The following is an 18,595-nucleotide window of genomic DNA, read 5'->3' on the forward strand; positions in this document are numbered from 1 at the left end:
CTTTTTTCTCATTTTTTCTGAATGGAAATAAATATTTTAAGAATGACAAAGGATTTTTTTCAGATGTAATGTGTTGGTCGACCTAAATAGTTATGTTTATTATCCAAATCAATGGGAGGTTGGGGTGGGTATCCCATCTTAGTCTGAATAGAATTGCAAAAGACGTTTTCCACCTCCCTAAAGAAAATTATTAGCTAACAATGGTACTAAAAATTGCATTTAATTGAGTTGACAAAAAATTGCTTTCATGTTTTTTGAAGAAACAATTTGAAAAATTTCAGCGCAATATTCAAAAACTAATAATGCATTAAAACAGGATCTATGGTTTCCATGCTGTAAACAATGACAATTAATCCGTAAATGATAATATTGCTTACTGTTTACAAATTATTTTGGTTTCATACCAGTGGTATATCCAAGGGGGCAGATTTTTTCTGGTGCCCGCTCTACTTGTTTTTTTCTTCTTCTTTTTTCACTCTTTTTTAGAATAAATTTGTCAGTTTGGTCAATCATTGGTACCTTTGTCACATTGCCCCCCCCCCTCCAATATTTGGTGATTGGCGACTTTATCACATTGGCCTCCCAAAGATTTTGCTCTAGATCCGCCCCTGTTTCAAACAAATATCTTCAGAAATAGACTTGTGGCTGGCCTATCTTTTGTTCTCCTTTACTTTTGCAATAAATTAGTACATTTTGAAATTTCATTTTGATTCATATTTATTAATACGGCGGATGAAAAGCCTTGGAGCTGATTGGAAATCCCTTGGGATTTTGCGGGGATATTCTAAGATCTTGGAAGGCTGTCGCACCAAACAACGCTGTTTAGAGCAATGTCTTTGCGTCTTTCATTGTTAATAGAAGACATCATATCAACAGTAGACGAAAGAGTATTTGAGAATCATGATAGAATATCTATTTAGTCCCTAGTGTGTGTGGTAGGGAGAATTGTGAGTAGTTAATGAGAGTGTGTACGGATGAATGTTTAATGAGTATAAGGAATTTAGCCCGATTCCTTCGTCTCGCGATGGGTCGTAGAGCTACGTTTCTGTAGGATTACGTTAGGATTTTGGTAGTTTCTGTGTAATTGTTGTATGTTTTATATATTTTGCCATGGCCTATGAGTTTAAGTGCAAATAGATTCTATTCTAAAGCCAATTATGTACATTCTGCCCACTGGAATTCATCTCGGATCTCTTTGTGTAATTTCACCCATGCAAGGAACCTAAAGCCTTGGTAATGATCGGAAAAAATGTTTCACATATAGTGGAACAAAAGAATCCTAGTGTCGTAACGAGGGAGTAACAAGCAACATAAGACCTTTGTTGATGGTTGACAAAGATGCTTAACATACAGTGGAAAAGAGGGAGAGTATCCCCTAGTCTTTGATAGCGCAGTAGATTGATATCTCCCTAGCAATATGTTTTCCGGGGTTCGATTCTAGGTGTTTTACACATAGTGGAATAGAAGAAGAATATGTGCCTATGTGTCGGCCTAGTGTCGTAACGAGGGAGTAACAAGCAACATAAGACCTTTGTTGATGGTTGTCAAAGATGCTTAACATACAGTGGAAAAGAGGGAGAGTATCCCCTAGTCTTTGATAGCGCAGTAGATTGATATCTCCCTAGCAATATGTTTTCCGGGGTTCAATTCCAGGTGTTTTACACATAGTGGAATAGAAGAAGAATATGTGCCTATGTGTCGGCCTAGTGTCGTAACGAGGGAGTAACAAGCAACATAAGACCTTTGTTGATGGTTGTCAAAGATGCTTAACATACAGTGGAAAAGAGGGAGAGTATCCCCTAGTCTTTTATATCGCAGTAGATTGATATCTCCCTAGCAATATGTTTTCCGGGGTTCGATTCCAGGTGTTTTAAACATAGTGGAATAGAAGAATATGTGCCTAGTGTCGTAACGAGGGAGTAACAAGCAACATAAGACCTTTGTTGATGGTTGTCAAAGATGCTTAACATACAGTGGAAAAGAGGGAGAGTATCCCCTAGTCTTTGATAGCGCAGTAGATTGATATCTCCCCAGCAATATGTTTTCCGGGGTTCGATTCCAGGTGTTTTACACATAGTGGAATGGAAGAAGAATATGTGCCTATGTGTCGGCCTAGTGTCGTAACGAGGGAGTAACAAGCAACATAAGACCTTTGTTGATGGTTGTCAAAGATGCTTAACATACAGTGGAAAAGAGGGAGAGTATCCCCTAGTCTTTGATAGCGCAGTAGATTGATATCTCCCCAGCAATATGTTTTCCGGGGTTCGATTCCAGGTGTTTTACACATAGTGGAATGGAAGAAGAATATGTGCCTATGTGTCGGCCTAGTGTCGTAACGAGGGAGTAACAAGCAACATAAGACCTTTGTTGACGGTTGTCAAAGATGTTTAACATACAGTGGAAAAGAGGGAGAGTATCCCCTAGTCTTTGATAGCGCAGTAGATTGATATCTCCCTAGCAATATGTTTTCCGGGGTTCAATTCCAGGTGTTTTACACATAGTGGAATAGAAGAAGAATATGTGCCTATGTGTCGGCCTAGTGTCGTAACGAGGGAGTAACAAGCAACATAAGACCTTTGTTGATGGTTGTCAAAGATGCTTAACATACAGTGGAAAAGAGGGAGAGTATCCCCTAGTCTTTGATAGCGCAGTAGATTGATATCTCCCCAGCAATATGTTTTCCGGGGTTCGATTCCAGATGTTTTACACATAGTGGAATGGAAGAAGAATATGTGCTTAGTTGTCGGCCTAGTGTCGTAACGAGGGAGTAACAAGCAACATAAGACCTTTGTTGATGGTTGTCAAAGATGTTTAACATACAGTGGAAAAGAGGGAGAGTATCACCTAGAGTTTTGATAGCGCAGTAGATTGATCTCTGCCTAGCAATATGTTGTCCGAGGTTCGATTCCATCTGCCATGAGGTTGGGCTTGCTACTTGTCACTGTAAAGAAAAAGAAATACACCATGCAACTGAATTGCCGATGTCCTGTGAATTATCAATGGCTCAAGATAATTTTTATCATTTATCCACCAGTGTGTTGGCCTAATAACGTAACGAGTTTAATATAATAGTTATATACAATCAGCATCCTATCCTTATAGTTTTGGTAATGGCTGAGGTGTTAATAGGTTTGACCAAAGAGTGTGGATAACTTGCAAGAACGGAAACTTACACTGGTGTCGACGAAACAAATTCATCAACACCCTATAACATTGGGTTTTTCTCGGCCTTTTTTTTTCAAGATTCGTAATTGTGATTTTTTTTTCAGGAGACACTTATTACTCCACTAATTTTTCCAAGAGTAATTGTGTTGCGAGAGTAACACTTAGTTTTTTTTTTTGTAGCACCCCGATTGCAGCTTATTCCTAGAAAGTGGTAAGGGTCTAACCTCTGCGGTTTTTGCGGAAAGTATGGACCATAGGCTTGGGGCCAAAAATCTATTGTTTCTACCCATTTCTGTTCTTGACTTTAGCTGAGTTTATCATTCGGTTTTTTGCACTTGGGATTGCGGTGGATAAATGGTATCAGATGTGCCTCTTAAACTTTAGAAGTTCTCTCATTGCTAAGGAAATTAGAGTTTATCCTTTGCTCCTTTCTAAGTGATGACGTTAGAAACTTGGCCTACGGCAAAAAAGTCAACTTTTGAACTAAGACAGATAGATTTCTTTTTCGGCATTCGATAGCTCTTGATAAGCTGATCAAACTATATGTCACCCATTCTTTGGTAGAAAAATTCCTTCATGAGATATACCAGTTTGAAAGTTAAAATGGGTTGACAACTTCAGTAGTAAGGTACACACTGAAACCAAAAATAGGCCGATGCTAATTGTGAGACATGTAGGAGAATTTTAAGCAACTTAAAACGAACAGGAATTATTCCGTATATGAAAGGGGCTGTCCCCTCCTCAACGTCCCACTCTTTACGCTAAAGTTTGACTCTTTGTCACAGTTCTACTTTTTAAAATAATAAAAAACATTAGCGTATTGAGCAGGACATGTAGGAGAGGACAGCTCCTTTCAAATACGGAATAATTTCTGTCCGTTTTAAGTTATAATATCGCTCCTTACTTGCAGTTGAAAAAACTTGTTTTTTATTTAATTTCTGAGCGTTTCTGAATTAATCTATAATTTGATTTTGGCTCACCACACATGAATAAGTAACACGAAACTTCCATATTAATTATTTTTTGGCTAAATGGCTATCTCATAGTTTTGATCAGACGATTTTGATGATAGTGGGTGGGGAAGGAGGCCTAGTTGTCCTTCAATTTTTGGTTGCTTAAAAAATGCAACTATAACTTGTAATTTTTTACGAACTTTTTTATTAGTAATAAATTATGAATTAACTTACGTAACGAACTTCTATATTTGTATATTTTTATTACGCATATGAGGGGGCTCGCCCCCTCGTCAATAACCCGCTCTTTACACTAAAGCTTGAATTATGTCCCAATTCTTTAAGAATGACCACTGAATCGCAAAGGCCGTAGAATAAATTGTTGAAATTACTAAAAATACTTTAGCGGAAAGACCGAGGTATTGAGGAGGAGACGAGCGCCCTTATATACTTAATAATATCTGTTCGTTTTAAGTTTTAAGGCTGCTCCTTACTTCCAGTTGAAAAAACTTTTTTTTATTTATTTTCTCATTTTTTTCAAATAATGCTGGAAAATCCTGCCCCCCGCTCATGGAAATTCTCTTCCCTCATTATAAATTCCTCCATGGAAAGATCCCCCCATGTAACCCCCGACACCATCAGCAGTTTCACAAATCGTTTTTCTAAAATTATTCCAACCATCTTCCACATTGTCAAATTTTAAACTCCCAAGTTTAGTATTCAACTGTTCCTGGAAAGTTTCTCTCAAATTCTCATCCTGGAGTCTACCAAAATCATAACTTCCCGGGTGGTAGTTACACTTCCGAAATTTCAGCTTTAAATTAGCCCTAGGTACTACTAGACGGTGATCTTTACTTTTAACATCAATAGCAGCATTCATATGTGCCCTAGTATCTTGTATTGATCCTACCAGTCTTCGGTTTACTATAACATAGTCAATAAAGTTTGCTGTCTTGCCATCAGCCGAATACCATATCAACTAAGGAGTTTATATGGAAACTATCAACTAAGGAATATACCATACCAACTATGAACTAAGGAGGTGTAAAGTGGAGGCCATGAATAAAATTGCCGAGTACCTGGAAGATGCAGCTAGACGGCATAATAGCAAAATATTGTACTGGCATGTTAATAAACTGAGAGGGAGTAGTCAATCCGGACTTTTCCCAGTTAAAGATAGGAACGGGGCCACAATTAGTGATAAGGAAAGAGCTAAACAGAGATGGGCGGGGCATTTTGAGAATGCGCTAAACCGAGATACAGTTGCAGGAAAAGATATAGATAAAAATGAAAAAGTTTGTGATACCTTGGATGTGAAGGAAGATTTGTTTTGTGCGGAAGAATTAGCGACAGTACTAAAAGAATTGAAAAATAATAAGGCTCCAGGTGCTGATAGTGTGGTAAACGAGTTTCTTAAATATGGTGGCTGTGAGGTTAGAAATAAGTTACTGAAGATTATGAATATGATTTTGATAAAGGGGAAGTACCTAGTGATTTTAGGTAAACCTTAATTAAACCATTGTATAAGAAAGGTGATAAGAGTGAGTGTCGTAGTTATGGAGACATTAGTCTGGTTTCTCTAGGTAGCTAAGTACATAGCCATATGATACTTTTTAGACTGAGAGATGCTGTAGATAAAGTTTTAGGAGAAAGCGATTTAGTAAAGGTAGAGGATGTGTCGACCAAATTTTACTTGTAGGTTAATAATTGAGAAGTGCCTTAGTTGTCAAACACCTTTGGTTCTCAGTTTTATAGATTATGAACAAGCGTTCGATTCTGTTGATAGAAGAGTTTTAGCAAAGGTTTTATCCTTATATGGTATACGTATATGGTATAGGGTGATAGAATAGGTTTCAAAATAAGAGTTAAGAAGTCACTATGGCTAGGAATACGTGAAGATGAAAATGTGACGTTCGGTGATGAAAAGATTGATCAGGTAGGCAGCTTCTCTTACATTGGTAGCATTATTAGTAAAAACTGGGGAGCAGTGAAGATGTTAAAAGTAGAATAGCCTAGGCTCAGGGTGTTTTTTTACAGTTAAAAAAAGTTTGGAAGAATGGGGAGATAAGTCTGCAAACTAAGATTATAATATTGGAAGTTACAGTGACACAGTGATGGATAATGGGTGGTCAATGAAGCATGGGTGCTCCGAAAAGCAGATGAAGATTTATTAGATGTTTTCAAGAGAAATTGACTACGGATTGTTCTGTGTACCCGGCTGACAGTAGTACTAGTATGAGTAGAAGCAGTAGCATTAGGATGTATATATTTTTTGGATTAGTTCATCACCCTTCACAACTAGCCTTGTTAGTTTCAACTTCACATATAGTGTAATAGTAGTCATAGAAGTAGTATTGATATAACTAGTAATAGAATTGAATAGCAGTACTACTATTAGTAGCAGTAGTATTCACATATTGCTTTTTGATCAGTAGAACATCCCTCTCATCAAATCCTGGAAGTTTCAACTTAATACAATTATCCAATGCTTTGACATCGCTGATATGTCCTTTTGATAACCTTTATGTTCATATTATTCTTGAAATTTTCACCTCAATGCTCTTAATCTTACAAGTAGTTGCAATAGAAGTAGCAGTAGTTGTAAATGTAGCAGTAACAACAGCATTAGCAGTAGTGTGCACATATTACCCTTTGGTGAGATGATCTTCCCCTATAAGCACTCTCTGAAAGTTTCAACTTATTACCCAAATCAATGCTTGAGATACGCTATTTTGACAATGTGCACGCACATAGCGTCTTTTGATTTATTTTAAATTTTCCCTCAATACTGTAAATGGAGTAGTTTGGTAGTAATAGTGGTGGTAGTTGTAATAGTATTGGTGGCATACAAATATCACCGTTTTGATCATCTCCCTTATCATTTTCTGTATTTTCCAAATTAATGTACTCAGTTATTCTGGTTTTGTTTTCTTTAAAACAAAAGGGTACTTAAAACAATATTACCAATAAAAGGGTCTGTTTTTTTTTTTTTTTTTTTTTTTTTTTTTTTTTTTTTTTTTTTTTTTTTTTTTTTTTTTTTAACAAAAGCATACTTAAAACAATATTACCAATAAAAGGGTCTTGGGCGCTTCCTCATTTAAAATTAAATAATAAAAAAGTACTTCCTAGTCGTGACACAGGTTCGAGGTCGAGGGCTGTCAGGGGATGGGGGGTATCATCCTCAAAGACATAATCTCCAGACCTTTCAACTACCCTGAACAAAATGGTTGTCTTGATGGGTGTGTGGGGGGGGGGTGCTGCTGCCCACAAATCACCCTTGACTATTATAAAGGCTGCTAGTCCTTTCAATTTCCAATTGAATGAGTCTTTTTCTAAGTTTCTTCTAGAACAAATGGCCATCTCGAAATATCTACATGTATTTCAGGAAAATAAAATTTGTGTGTGGGGGGGTATCCACCCTCGGGTCACTTTGTATCTTAAAAAGATTACCAACCCAATGAGCCCCTTCCGAAGTTTATGCAATCATCCTTTCTTTACAAACCTCATATGCCCCAAGGGCATAGCTTACAACCTTTGCCCTGAGGGCTGTAGAACGGGGAGGGGGTTTTCATCCTCAAAGACGTAGTTTACAGACCTGTCATAATTTCCGGACTACGTTGAACAAAATGGCTCGCGTTTTTTCAGATGGGGAATTTTTCAAGGGGAGGGGGGTAACTTTTGTGAAGGGGAGGTATTTTCGTAGGGGGGGGGGGTATTTTCCAGGGGGTCTTTTCCAGGGGGTATTTTCCAGGGGGCGGGTATTTTACGGGGGGGGGGGGTTCATTGATAAACTAAAAAAGACAAATTGCTGCCATAATCAATTAAAAGTACATTTTGCCCCTTCTCCTCCCCCTTAACCTTTAATTTTTTGTGAATTGACAAAGGTACATCAATATACCTATATTTTAAAATAAAATGCAACATTTTCATTCAAAAATTCATTCAAAAAGAAACTACTTTAAATCCTATTTTAAAAAGAATCCTCTCCGACGACTAATCGAGCCATGTCTCACTGCGAAATACGGACGGATGCTGACCATTATGCTATCAAAATATTGTTAGCGTTAATTCTCATATACGAAGCAATTAGTTAAAAGAATTAAATAAAGCTTGTAATTTTATACATCTTGTATATTAAGATGCAGTTTTTTGAAACATGGTGAATAAAGCCTTTGTTTCCTCAAGTAATTAATTTCAATCGTTCTGGAGTTAGTATCAGTTCTTATAGTAAATTTTGATGGAACATTTGATGTTTAGATTATATTCGTTTTTTAGTCAATGAACATCCTCATCATCTGCTTGAAAGCGGTTTGTCCATTTTTATTCTGTAGTTTTAGATCGTAATTTACCGCGAACTTCAAAGAAGAAATAAAAGAAAACTTTAAAAACAACGTGATTTGTTTACACTTTGTGAAGATTTATTCTCGTTTATTGGACCAACTTCAGGGTAAAGTATAGTTAAAATCAATTGTTATGTAGCCAAAATAAAGAGGGACTGATGACAGCGCATCACACTCTTTGATTTTTAGGCTGAAGTAGCCCAGGCTAACGCTAATCTGTAATACTTCCTGACTGGTAAACCTTAAAACAACTCTTAACAGAAGAAGGCATATGTTTTTAAATTGGCCTATTCCTAGCCCTGTAAAGTCCTAGTGGCATTCCCCTGGGAACTGTTCTTGGACCCATGTTGTTTTGGGTATGGTTTATATTAACAGACTATTCAGGTAGCTAAGAAATAAACTTTACTCTATAGTCAGAATTGTATCCAAATTTAACATGCATTTGCATTAGAAATGAGCATTACCCCCACCCCTATATATAGGCTATCCTGAATTGGTATATGTGTATATATGTAGCCTATATGTAGGTATATATAGCTTAATATTCAAAAGGCAGAAAGTTTCCAGTGGGTGTCTTTGCTTTGCTAGACACCTCATTGTTTCACGTGCCTCACATTGTTTCAATGGTCATCCTAAAAATTTCACATACAGACAAATACAGCCTCCCAATTCTAGCAACATGTATCCCAAAATTCCCTATGTTTTGTTATGGCTTCAGTTAACATTCTTATCTTTGACCTTTTTAGTCATCATAGTCTATATGATTAGTTTGCATGGTCCTTAACTTTGGAAGAACTTCCTCTGTTTCATTGTGTCCTATCCTCCCTTGTTCCTTTTTTGTTGCTCCTTTTTTCCATTTTTCTGTTGCCTCATCTCATCACTGCTCCTTTCCTGAGGTCCTTAGAACAAGCCTTTTATCCCCATAAAAGGCTCTAGTTCATATCCTTTCAGTGATCCCCTAGTCCTGGCAGCTTTAACTGTCAACTCATTACCCTTGATTTCAGAATGTCCTGGAATAGTGTTATAAAATTATGTAAAATAAAAACTTGGTAAGTAAGGTGTCATAAAATATGTCTGTAAAATACCAATAAAATACATAAAATAGGTAAAATACCAATCTTACAGGGGTTCATAAAATTACAGTAAAATATGTAAAATACAAAATTATACCATGACTAATTTTACCAGTTACAACACTACATGGGAACCACATCAGTTTAACTTAGATTCCTTTAATTACTACTTAGTCAGTGCTTCATAGCAATTCAGTTCTTGGTTAATATTTCACTGTTCATATTATTGACCTACAAATATAGAGAACATACCACTTGATGCCTTTTCTATGCACTTTGCAAGTATAATAGTTTTTGTCTTGCAAATACAATTTTTAAGCCTTTTTGAACCCTTAAAACTAACAATTTTGTTTTGTATTTTTGGATACAAAAATATGTTGAAACATTTTTTTCAAACTTCTATTTCATTATAAATCCATTTTATAAAAGTAGTATAATTCACAAACATACATTTGACGGGATTAAGTTGAATAAAAAAATCAAAACAAATCCAAAATGTTTTTTTCTTATTCTGTTGGACCACTTAAAAACTGCCATTTCACCTATACGCCAAAAAATAAAAAAGTAGACAGAAAAAACATGGTGGATAAAAAGATAAAGATATTGTTTTTAATTTTTATCCAACTTAATTGTGGCAAATACATGCTTGCAGATTATGTAACCTTAGCAAAATGGATTTTATAATAAATAGTAAGTTTAAAATCAATGTTTTAACCCTTTTCATACCAAAAAACATAAAAAAGAATTATCATTTCTCAAGGGTCCAAAAAAGGCTTAAAACTGAATTTGCAAGAAAACCAATTATTATATTCATGAAGAACATAAAAAAAGGCATCTAGTGGTATGTTCACTTTATTCATAAGTCAACAATATTAACTGCAAATATTTACCTGCTTCTTTGCCAACTTTTTATATTCTGAAGAGCCATAAAATATGTTTAATTGTCTGTTAGAATATGTATTTTTCTGCATGTGCAATTCTTTTTCATCAGTGCTCTTGCTGCTCATTCCTTTATCTTATTGGCTTATCTTAATTTGCACTTTATAGCAAAATTAAGTTCCATCCTAGATTTGCTGTGCAAATCTAGGATGGAAAGGTCTGTTGGAGAGGTGTAATGTAAGCCCACTTGGCAGGCTTAAATTGCCCACTTACCACAAAATAGGTATGACTGGTAATGACCATTCTTCAGTTGTTTTTCATCAGCGCTCTTACTACCCATTCTTTTACATTATTAGCTTATCTTGATTTGTACTCTGGAGCAGAATTAAGTTCCATGTTGGATGGTGAAATTTTGTCAATGTGTGAAGGAGCAGTTATATGCTGTAAGAGATGTCTATTGGAGAGGTGCAATTTAAGTCTACTTGGTAACCTTGACCACATAACTATGACTGGTAATGGCCATTCTTTGGTGGTTTATAGGTATGTGAAATGTCTTTTCTAGACATTTAAGCTTGGAACACAATAGCATAACTTCCAGATGATACTAATTATCTCCTTATTTAGATCAGGTGTATTTTGATAAATTACAATGCCAGTTTGTGATTTCGGTTTAAATTGGAAACCACACGTGAAGCAAATTATTATGTTACTTTTTTGGAGTTGCTGTATTTCTCTTCTATCCTTTATTGCAATATGGGGTTGTCTCAAAGTTTGTTACTGGGATGATGTTATCTGTAGGCATATAAAGTTCCTCATATTCAAGTATCATTGAGTTGCAGATATCAATGTGGCCTTCAATATTTCCAGTTTGTATAAACTTCCTATTTGTCCATTGATCAATAATATGTAGTCTGACACTACTTTTTACTCTCATTCCTCATGAAAAATGTTCTAAGCGTTGTAGTCCTAGTATTAGCTCCATTACCTTAAATCACATTGTCCAGCAAAATAAGTAAAAAAAAATCCTGTAGTTACTGGTCAGTGATGATGGAGAACCATTGATTCAGTTGCCTCCCACTCTATCTTCCATGGTTTAATGAACCAACTCTTGTCAACAGTAATCTTAAAGGTGTTGACAGAGGGAGCAATGACAGCAGTATTGGGAAGATTGTTCCAATCAGCAATCACTCTATTGGTAAGTAGTAGTTTGCAGACTCTGGTATATATCCTCTTCCAGGACAACTTCTTACCACTACTACTAATAACTCACCAAGGCAAACATGGCTACGCGGGCTCCTCCTCAACCCCAATCTTATATTTGTTTAAATTCAAAAGCAAATATTTTCTAGACTAGGGTCAGCCAATCCTAACGATCTCTGCTTGTCATTATAGGGTCTGGGGCTTGATCCCAGCTGTTGCAGGACTTGCAATTGCATAGAGGTTATACTTTAGGATCTTAAATTATTCAAAAAAGAAGAAGAACAATGGTGTTCCCCTAAACTTACAGGGAATTGGTAGTACCATTGTAGGTAACAATTGTTTGTAACATTCTCTAACAATTTGACACATTTTGATAGTTTTTTGGGTATGAAATTAGAAAAGATCAAGGAATAGAAACTTGGGATTTTTCATTCTGAAATTACTGACTTCAATTCATGCTTTAAATTCTACTGCGTTGAAAGGATTGCATACTGCCTGCCAAAAATATACATAGAAAATCATTGGTTGCATAAGTATTTTTTATGCTTTTTTTCTATGATTCTATTGGTGATTACATCCTCTAGATTTCTTGCTGCTGATGGTGTGACAACTTAAGTTGACATTTGAGTTCCAATTGAGCTTTCAGTCAACATTTGCACAATCTTTGTTGACTCAGCTGGAAGCACACAGGTTTTACCCTTTCACCACCCAGGTTTGGGAAGGGAATACAATTTTTATTGGGTAGGGGGGTTTAAATGGGCTTCTTGCTCCCTTTGTCCAGGTCTGCAATTGATGGTAGGAGACAAACCCCTGTGGCAAAAAAAACTAATGGAAGAGCCTGGAAAAAACCAGTGAAATTACAAGCCCTTGAAACCAACTCTTTATGAAAGCATCATGCTTCCTATTGAAAGATTCTCTGAAAGTATGGTAACTTACATAATTTAAAAAAAAGAGAAAAAAAAATATAGTCAGCCTCAGTTCTCTTCTATAACACCTACAAGAAACTGGCTAAGAGCCAAGATATATCCCAGGAGGAGATGACTATGCATAAAATTTCTACCCTTTTCCTGGAGAAGTTTTCTTCTTTTTTTTTTTTGCATGTACTCTATTTTATTTCGAAATTTTGAAGTGAAGTCACTGTTGCAGAATGATAGATTGCAAGAATGCTTCAGTCATTCTTATTTTTTCAAATTATTGAAAATTTTTAAATTTTCACTGATACCCTATTGTCCTATTTTAAATGAATGAAGCTGAATAACCTTCACAAATAATTATTATTATTATTAATCATAATTATTATTATTAACTATTAATTATTATTATTAATAATTTGTAATTAATAATTATTAATCAATTATTATTAAAGCATGCAAATTTTCACTAATGTCCTATTGTCCTATTTCAAATGAATAAAGCTGAATAACCTTCACAAATAATAATTATTAGTATTTATAATTATTATTATTAATTATTATTATTTATAATTATTAATAACTTATGGTTAATAATTATTAATTTCATTATTATTATAATTATAGATTATTATTATTATAATTAATAAATAATTATTATTAAAGTATTCAAATTTTCACTAATACCTTATTGTCTTATTTTAAATTAATAAAGCTGAATAACCTTCACAAATAATCTATTACAGACCCAGTTTTTCATTCAAGATAGGTTGTGCAACTTCAGGTCTTCCAGCTCCCCAAGGCCAATTGCTTAAACCACTGAAGAGGTGTTAAAAGAACTAGCAAACATGAATGTTTGAGAAGTTTTTTTTTTCATCTTAGATATAGTACTTGGACACACTTTGTGAAATTTTGTTCCATCTAGTACCTCTTCCCCTGGGGGCTATTCTGTCAAAGCTATCTACTGATTCCTTCAGCAAAATATCACTAGAAAATTTCTCTAAAAAACCATTTTCAAAATTTCGATTTCCCTGTGACATGGTTCACTCTTTACAAGGTTGTAGCTTTTTTGCAATTGTCCTAATCTTTTCAGGCTGTTGACTATTTGATCGACCCTATTTAGTCCTCTTATTTTTTCTTGGAGTCAGTCAGTGGGTGGCAGAAGTCCATCTAACTTCTTAGCTAAATGGATATAGTAACACCTCTATCTTCACACACCTAAGTGTCAAAAAGAATGTTTCAGCTTCAGCTCTCTTGGAAAGATTTTGCTCCACTAAGCTCTTAGAGGAAAGAATTAGCTGAAACTTAAATGAGTCGTTTTTAGTTTTTTTTTTTTTTTTTTTTTTTTTTTTTTGCTGTGGAGAATGAATGCAGCAGTAACAGAGGCAATTATCTGTGGTTTCTTCGTCAAAATTACATATGCAGCAAAAAGGTATGAACTCTGTTGATTTAGGGTGTTTGAATGAAAGGCTGAGGCTTCTAGATGTGGTATATGTTCAGACCCTGTGTTAAATACTACAATGGGTTTCAGAGAAAAGCAAGGGTAGTTTGAATGGGATGCTATTAAGCCCTCAACTAACACGAATCAGAAATATCTCGAGGGGGGATTTCTCTTGCTGGGGTATTTCTGTGTGATTGGAGTATTTGCAATCTCATCTGCTTTGCAGTTCCAGACAGTTTGACACTGTGGCTTTGCATATGGCAGAGGTTTGTTGGGACTACTGTTGGAAGTGATTCCATTTGCAACCCAATATACTGTTCATGAAAACATAAGGGGCATTCAGGAGGTTTACAAGGCTACATAATACACTGAAGAGGCGTTAACAGCATTTGTCATGTCCCTCAAAGTAATATGCCTCAAAAAATAAAAAAAAGGTCATAGTATTTTAGTATAAAGAGTTTATTTTCAAATTGTAGGGACCTTTTGTCTTATAAACCTAACTACTTGTCTTATAAGCAATCTCATATAAACCTAATAGTTATACAATTTTAAATCTGATAAAAAAGGCAACCTCAATAGCTCTTATCTGTTAAACTATCTGAGAAATTAGAAAGGTTTTTTAGATAAGGAATGACGTTTTTTTTTTCTTGTCGAGATTGAGATAAAGTGATGGCTGATATTTTTTTTATTGTACTGTAACATTTTATTCGCTTCTTACCTTCTTAGAAGGTAAGTGTATTGCACACGCAAAGAATATCCTTAGATTTTCAATACTGATAGAAACAAGTAAAACCTGCCATATATCACTCCCCATCCCTCTGCAGGGGAGGAATATAGGGGACATTTGCCCCAGGCGCAGGAGAGGCCAGAGCTGCCACTGCCTCTCTGGATATTTGACCTTGCGCACATTATTTTGCCTGTTATTACCTTGCAGGATTTTTATTATTTATCTTACAATTATTTGTTTTTTAGTTTGTGTTAAGATTTGCATTGAATAAAGAATATCAAGTTGCTTTAACAAAAAAGTTGTTTAAATTTTAATTAAAGAATGGTGTATAGAAGTACATTTGGGTTCCTCTTTTTTGTTGATATTTTATTAATACTAATTTCATGATATAATCCTACCTTGTTATTTTAATTTTTTACTTTAATTTTTATTACTACTAAAGCGTAAATCAAGCAGTGAGTGCTTGTTACAAAAATGTGGAATTGACAACATTTTTGATCAATTCAATATTGATTATTAAACATTTTTGAGCTGAAAGTATTTTAAATTAATTGTGGCTATGTGTCTTTTCTTTTCTCGTTCTAAAAAATTGTAGAGATGGAGATAATTTTTAGCAAAATTCTGCTAATTATTGTTATAACATCCGTGACTGTTACTAACATATTCATAACTGCACACAGACACAGAACCCCTACTGCTGAGATTAATCTGGAGTGTCCTCTATTTGAATAAAAAAAAATATAGTGTCTTTAAATTTATTTTTTATGGTTTATGCCTTTTTGTGTTTTTTTATGGTTTAAATTTTATTTTTTATGGTTTTGAATTGAATTCCCATTCCTTTCCAGTTATTTGAAATATTGTTCGCTGCTCCAATATCAATAATTGATTTTTGTTCTTTCTAAATATTCTTCGAAACTTTTTCATATCGTATCTACAAAAGATGTTGGAACTGAAATTATTTCAATAGTTAACACATTTTTCATCTTTACTAATTAATTGGCGGTTTTGTATTTCAACAAATATCAACATATTTACATCTCATATACCCTTGATCCTCCCAGGGGATGTAAATATGTTGATTTTCCTTGAATTGTAAAACCCTCTAAATTAACCCAATGCCTAAGTTTAGACTTGAAAATAAAATGTTACTATAAATACAAATCAATATTTTTAAATATTTATATAATATTTAAAATAATTTTTGTGTAAATATTTTAAAATAAAAACTTTAAACAAAAATTTTAGGGACTATATGGCAGTTTTTATCCTGTAATTTCAAATTAATTTAACTGGTACTATATTTAGCTCAAGAAGTCTAATCCGTCGATTGTTTCATATTACTCCATTTTTTGTCACATATTACTCCTTTTTGGGAGGGGATAAACAATAAAATTTAGGATAGACTGGGGCGAACGAAGGGTAAGTGCAGCTGTTTTGGCCTCAGATGGCTTAGTTCTGCAGTATGTGTATTTCACTCTAACCTATCAATTAAAGATCTGGACCCGAGACCCCAACTTCCAAACCTCATTCATGAATGAACCTGCCGAATTTTTTTAGTCAAAATATATTTTTGAGTGTGTTTAAACTGTAAAAAAAAATAATTTTTAGAAGACATCAGTTCTATTACATCTGCTAATAAAACCATGCACTTGAACAGAGGTTGGACTTGTGTACGTATAGAGGGTGGTGATTTATGTCCAAGAAAAATAATCTTTTCAGTATAATCTTCTATACTGGATACATAAAATCCAGCTTCTTGTATGATAAATGCCCTACCGATCAAGTTGTTCATTCATTGACGCATTATAAAAAAAAAGTTTTTTTCTATAGTTTCTTTTCAGCTTAGTATGAGACAAGACAAAGAGAAGTGACAGAATGGATGGAAAATATATAATTTGAACTATACATTTATGCATTCGGTGGGTGGGTTTTGGTAAAGTATTCGGACAGTGTGAAGTATGGACAATTCTATATAATATATGTATAATTCTATATATATATAATATATAGTATGGACAATACTATATAATATGCAGAATAATTGTACCTAACAAATTAGGCATGCAGACATGCTATACTTTACCTCCTCCCCCTAATGTGCAAATATGTAGCCAAAAGTTGTTTAAAAGTATTATATTTTTATCTTACTTTTGGTATATTTCATTAGGATTGAGTATCAGAGAAACATATTAGGAGAACATAAGGTAGGGCGTATATAATAAAAGTACTAAAAACTATTTAAAAAGAAAACCGAGTCCTCCAAGAAAGGTTAGGGCTGCAGCAATTTGTGAAGTACATATAGAACCCTGTCCTAATTGCTACTTATGCCTTACGTGTTATCATAACACTACTATGTATAGATTGGTGTAGTATTTAGTTTAGTTCTAAAAAGCTGCTAGTAGCACCGAACAGTATCGCTGCACAATTGAGGTCTGGGGGGGGGAAAGATAAATTGGGTCTGAAGGGGGCACGGGGCATTAATCTAGAAAGCAAAATAGTGTGAGTGTCAGCATATTTTTTAGCATATTTCGACGGTGTAAATTGTATCATTCAGGCTTATCTTAGTTTTGACAAGTTTTTTTTTACAGAAACTAAATTTTTGAATACAATTTTCAAAAAATGTGTAAAAATTTATGTATATATTCATTTCTGTTACGTTTTTACGAGTCGGACGTATAATGACTAACGTGACTGTATTGTCGCTGCAGAATTGGTGCGCGACAGATCTTTTTCATGGCATTAAGGACAAACACTGCAAATTCTTTTGAATATATACATGTTCTTTCGATACTATTGGTCTTACCCCTCAGTTTTGAATTAAAATGAAGAGACAGTGAACTAGGTCATATCCAGGATTGTTGTTTGAAGGCGGTGAGACAAGCAAAAGTTTACAAAATGAACCAAAAATTAGTTTATACTTATTTTGTTACTTCTTTTACGGACAAAATTTCCAGGTGGGGGGGGGTTAAGCCTGGTACCACCCTCCTGGACATGGCCTTGATAGCGAAATATATACAATGTAAAAGAAAACAAAATACCTCCAATAAATTTACATTTTCGAAGTCACATTTTAGAATTTTCTGTCACCTCTCTCTCTCACTCTTTCTTTCTTTCCCTCTCTGTTACTTTCTTTCTATATCTCACACCCCCCCCCCCTATTTAATTCCACCTCCCTCTTTTCTTCCCACTCACATCCCCTTGAGTTAATTGTCATAACGGTGATAACAGCAGGACCGTGATTGTAAGATTAGCTTGTGAGCACATAATTGTAATATAAGTTTGTTGAAGCCTTTAAGGGCTATGTGTATTACAAAAATAACATGTACATACGATAAGCAAACATTATGTCATCTTGGTCACACGAATACCAAGTGTGGCAAGCTAACACAATAAGATGATTTGAGCGCCAAATAAAGTTTAGAAAATTATGAATAAATGAACTGAGTGTCATGCATCAAGGCCCTAAATGCTTTGGTGTCGATAAAATGTATTTTTTTTTAGAAATTACTACTACTACTACTAATAACTCACTGCAGCACCAAGCCGCCTGAGGCCAACACAGCTATGCACACTCCTCCCCCAATCTAATATTCAAGGCCTCCCCCTTTACACCCTCCCAGGAAGTTCCCATTCCCTTTAAATCTTTATTTATGACATCCTCCCAACCCAGACAAGGACGACCTGCTTTCCGTGTAGCCCCAGACGGTTGGCCAAAAAGGACAATCTTCGGCAATCTGTTATCCTTCATCCTCAGAACGTGGCCTAAATATGGTCAAATATTTTTTAGAAATTGTTTGGATGTAACTACTGCCTGCAAGTTTATTTAGTCTAAGTTTAAGAATTCTTAAAACTTCTCCTCAGATTAGAAAGTTCCTGGGAATCTTCGTTATGCTTGTATAGCCTAGC

General features: G+C 34.8%; 1 protein-coding gene across 3 annotated transcripts in view; it reads left to right on the forward strand.

Moving 5' to 3' along the window:
• Positions 1 to 8,462: 8,462 nt before the first annotated feature.
• The window catches only part of LOC136034005 (protein grainyhead-like), a 213,170-nt gene continuing 203,037 nt past the window's right edge, over positions 8,463 to 18,595 (forward strand). For all 3 annotated transcript variants that reach the window (XM_065715041.1, XM_065715044.1, XM_065715042.1), the window contains exon 1: positions 8,463 to 8,565. The gene's annotated coding sequence lies outside the window, so the exon portion shown is untranslated. The remainder of the gene's footprint in view (positions 8,566 to 18,595) is intronic.

The sequence above is a fragment of the Artemia franciscana genome, chromosome 12 (assembly GCF_032884065.1).
Source record: "Artemia franciscana chromosome 12, ASM3288406v1, whole genome shotgun sequence".
Taxonomy (NCBI): domain Eukaryota; kingdom Metazoa; phylum Arthropoda; class Branchiopoda; order Anostraca; family Artemiidae; genus Artemia; species Artemia franciscana.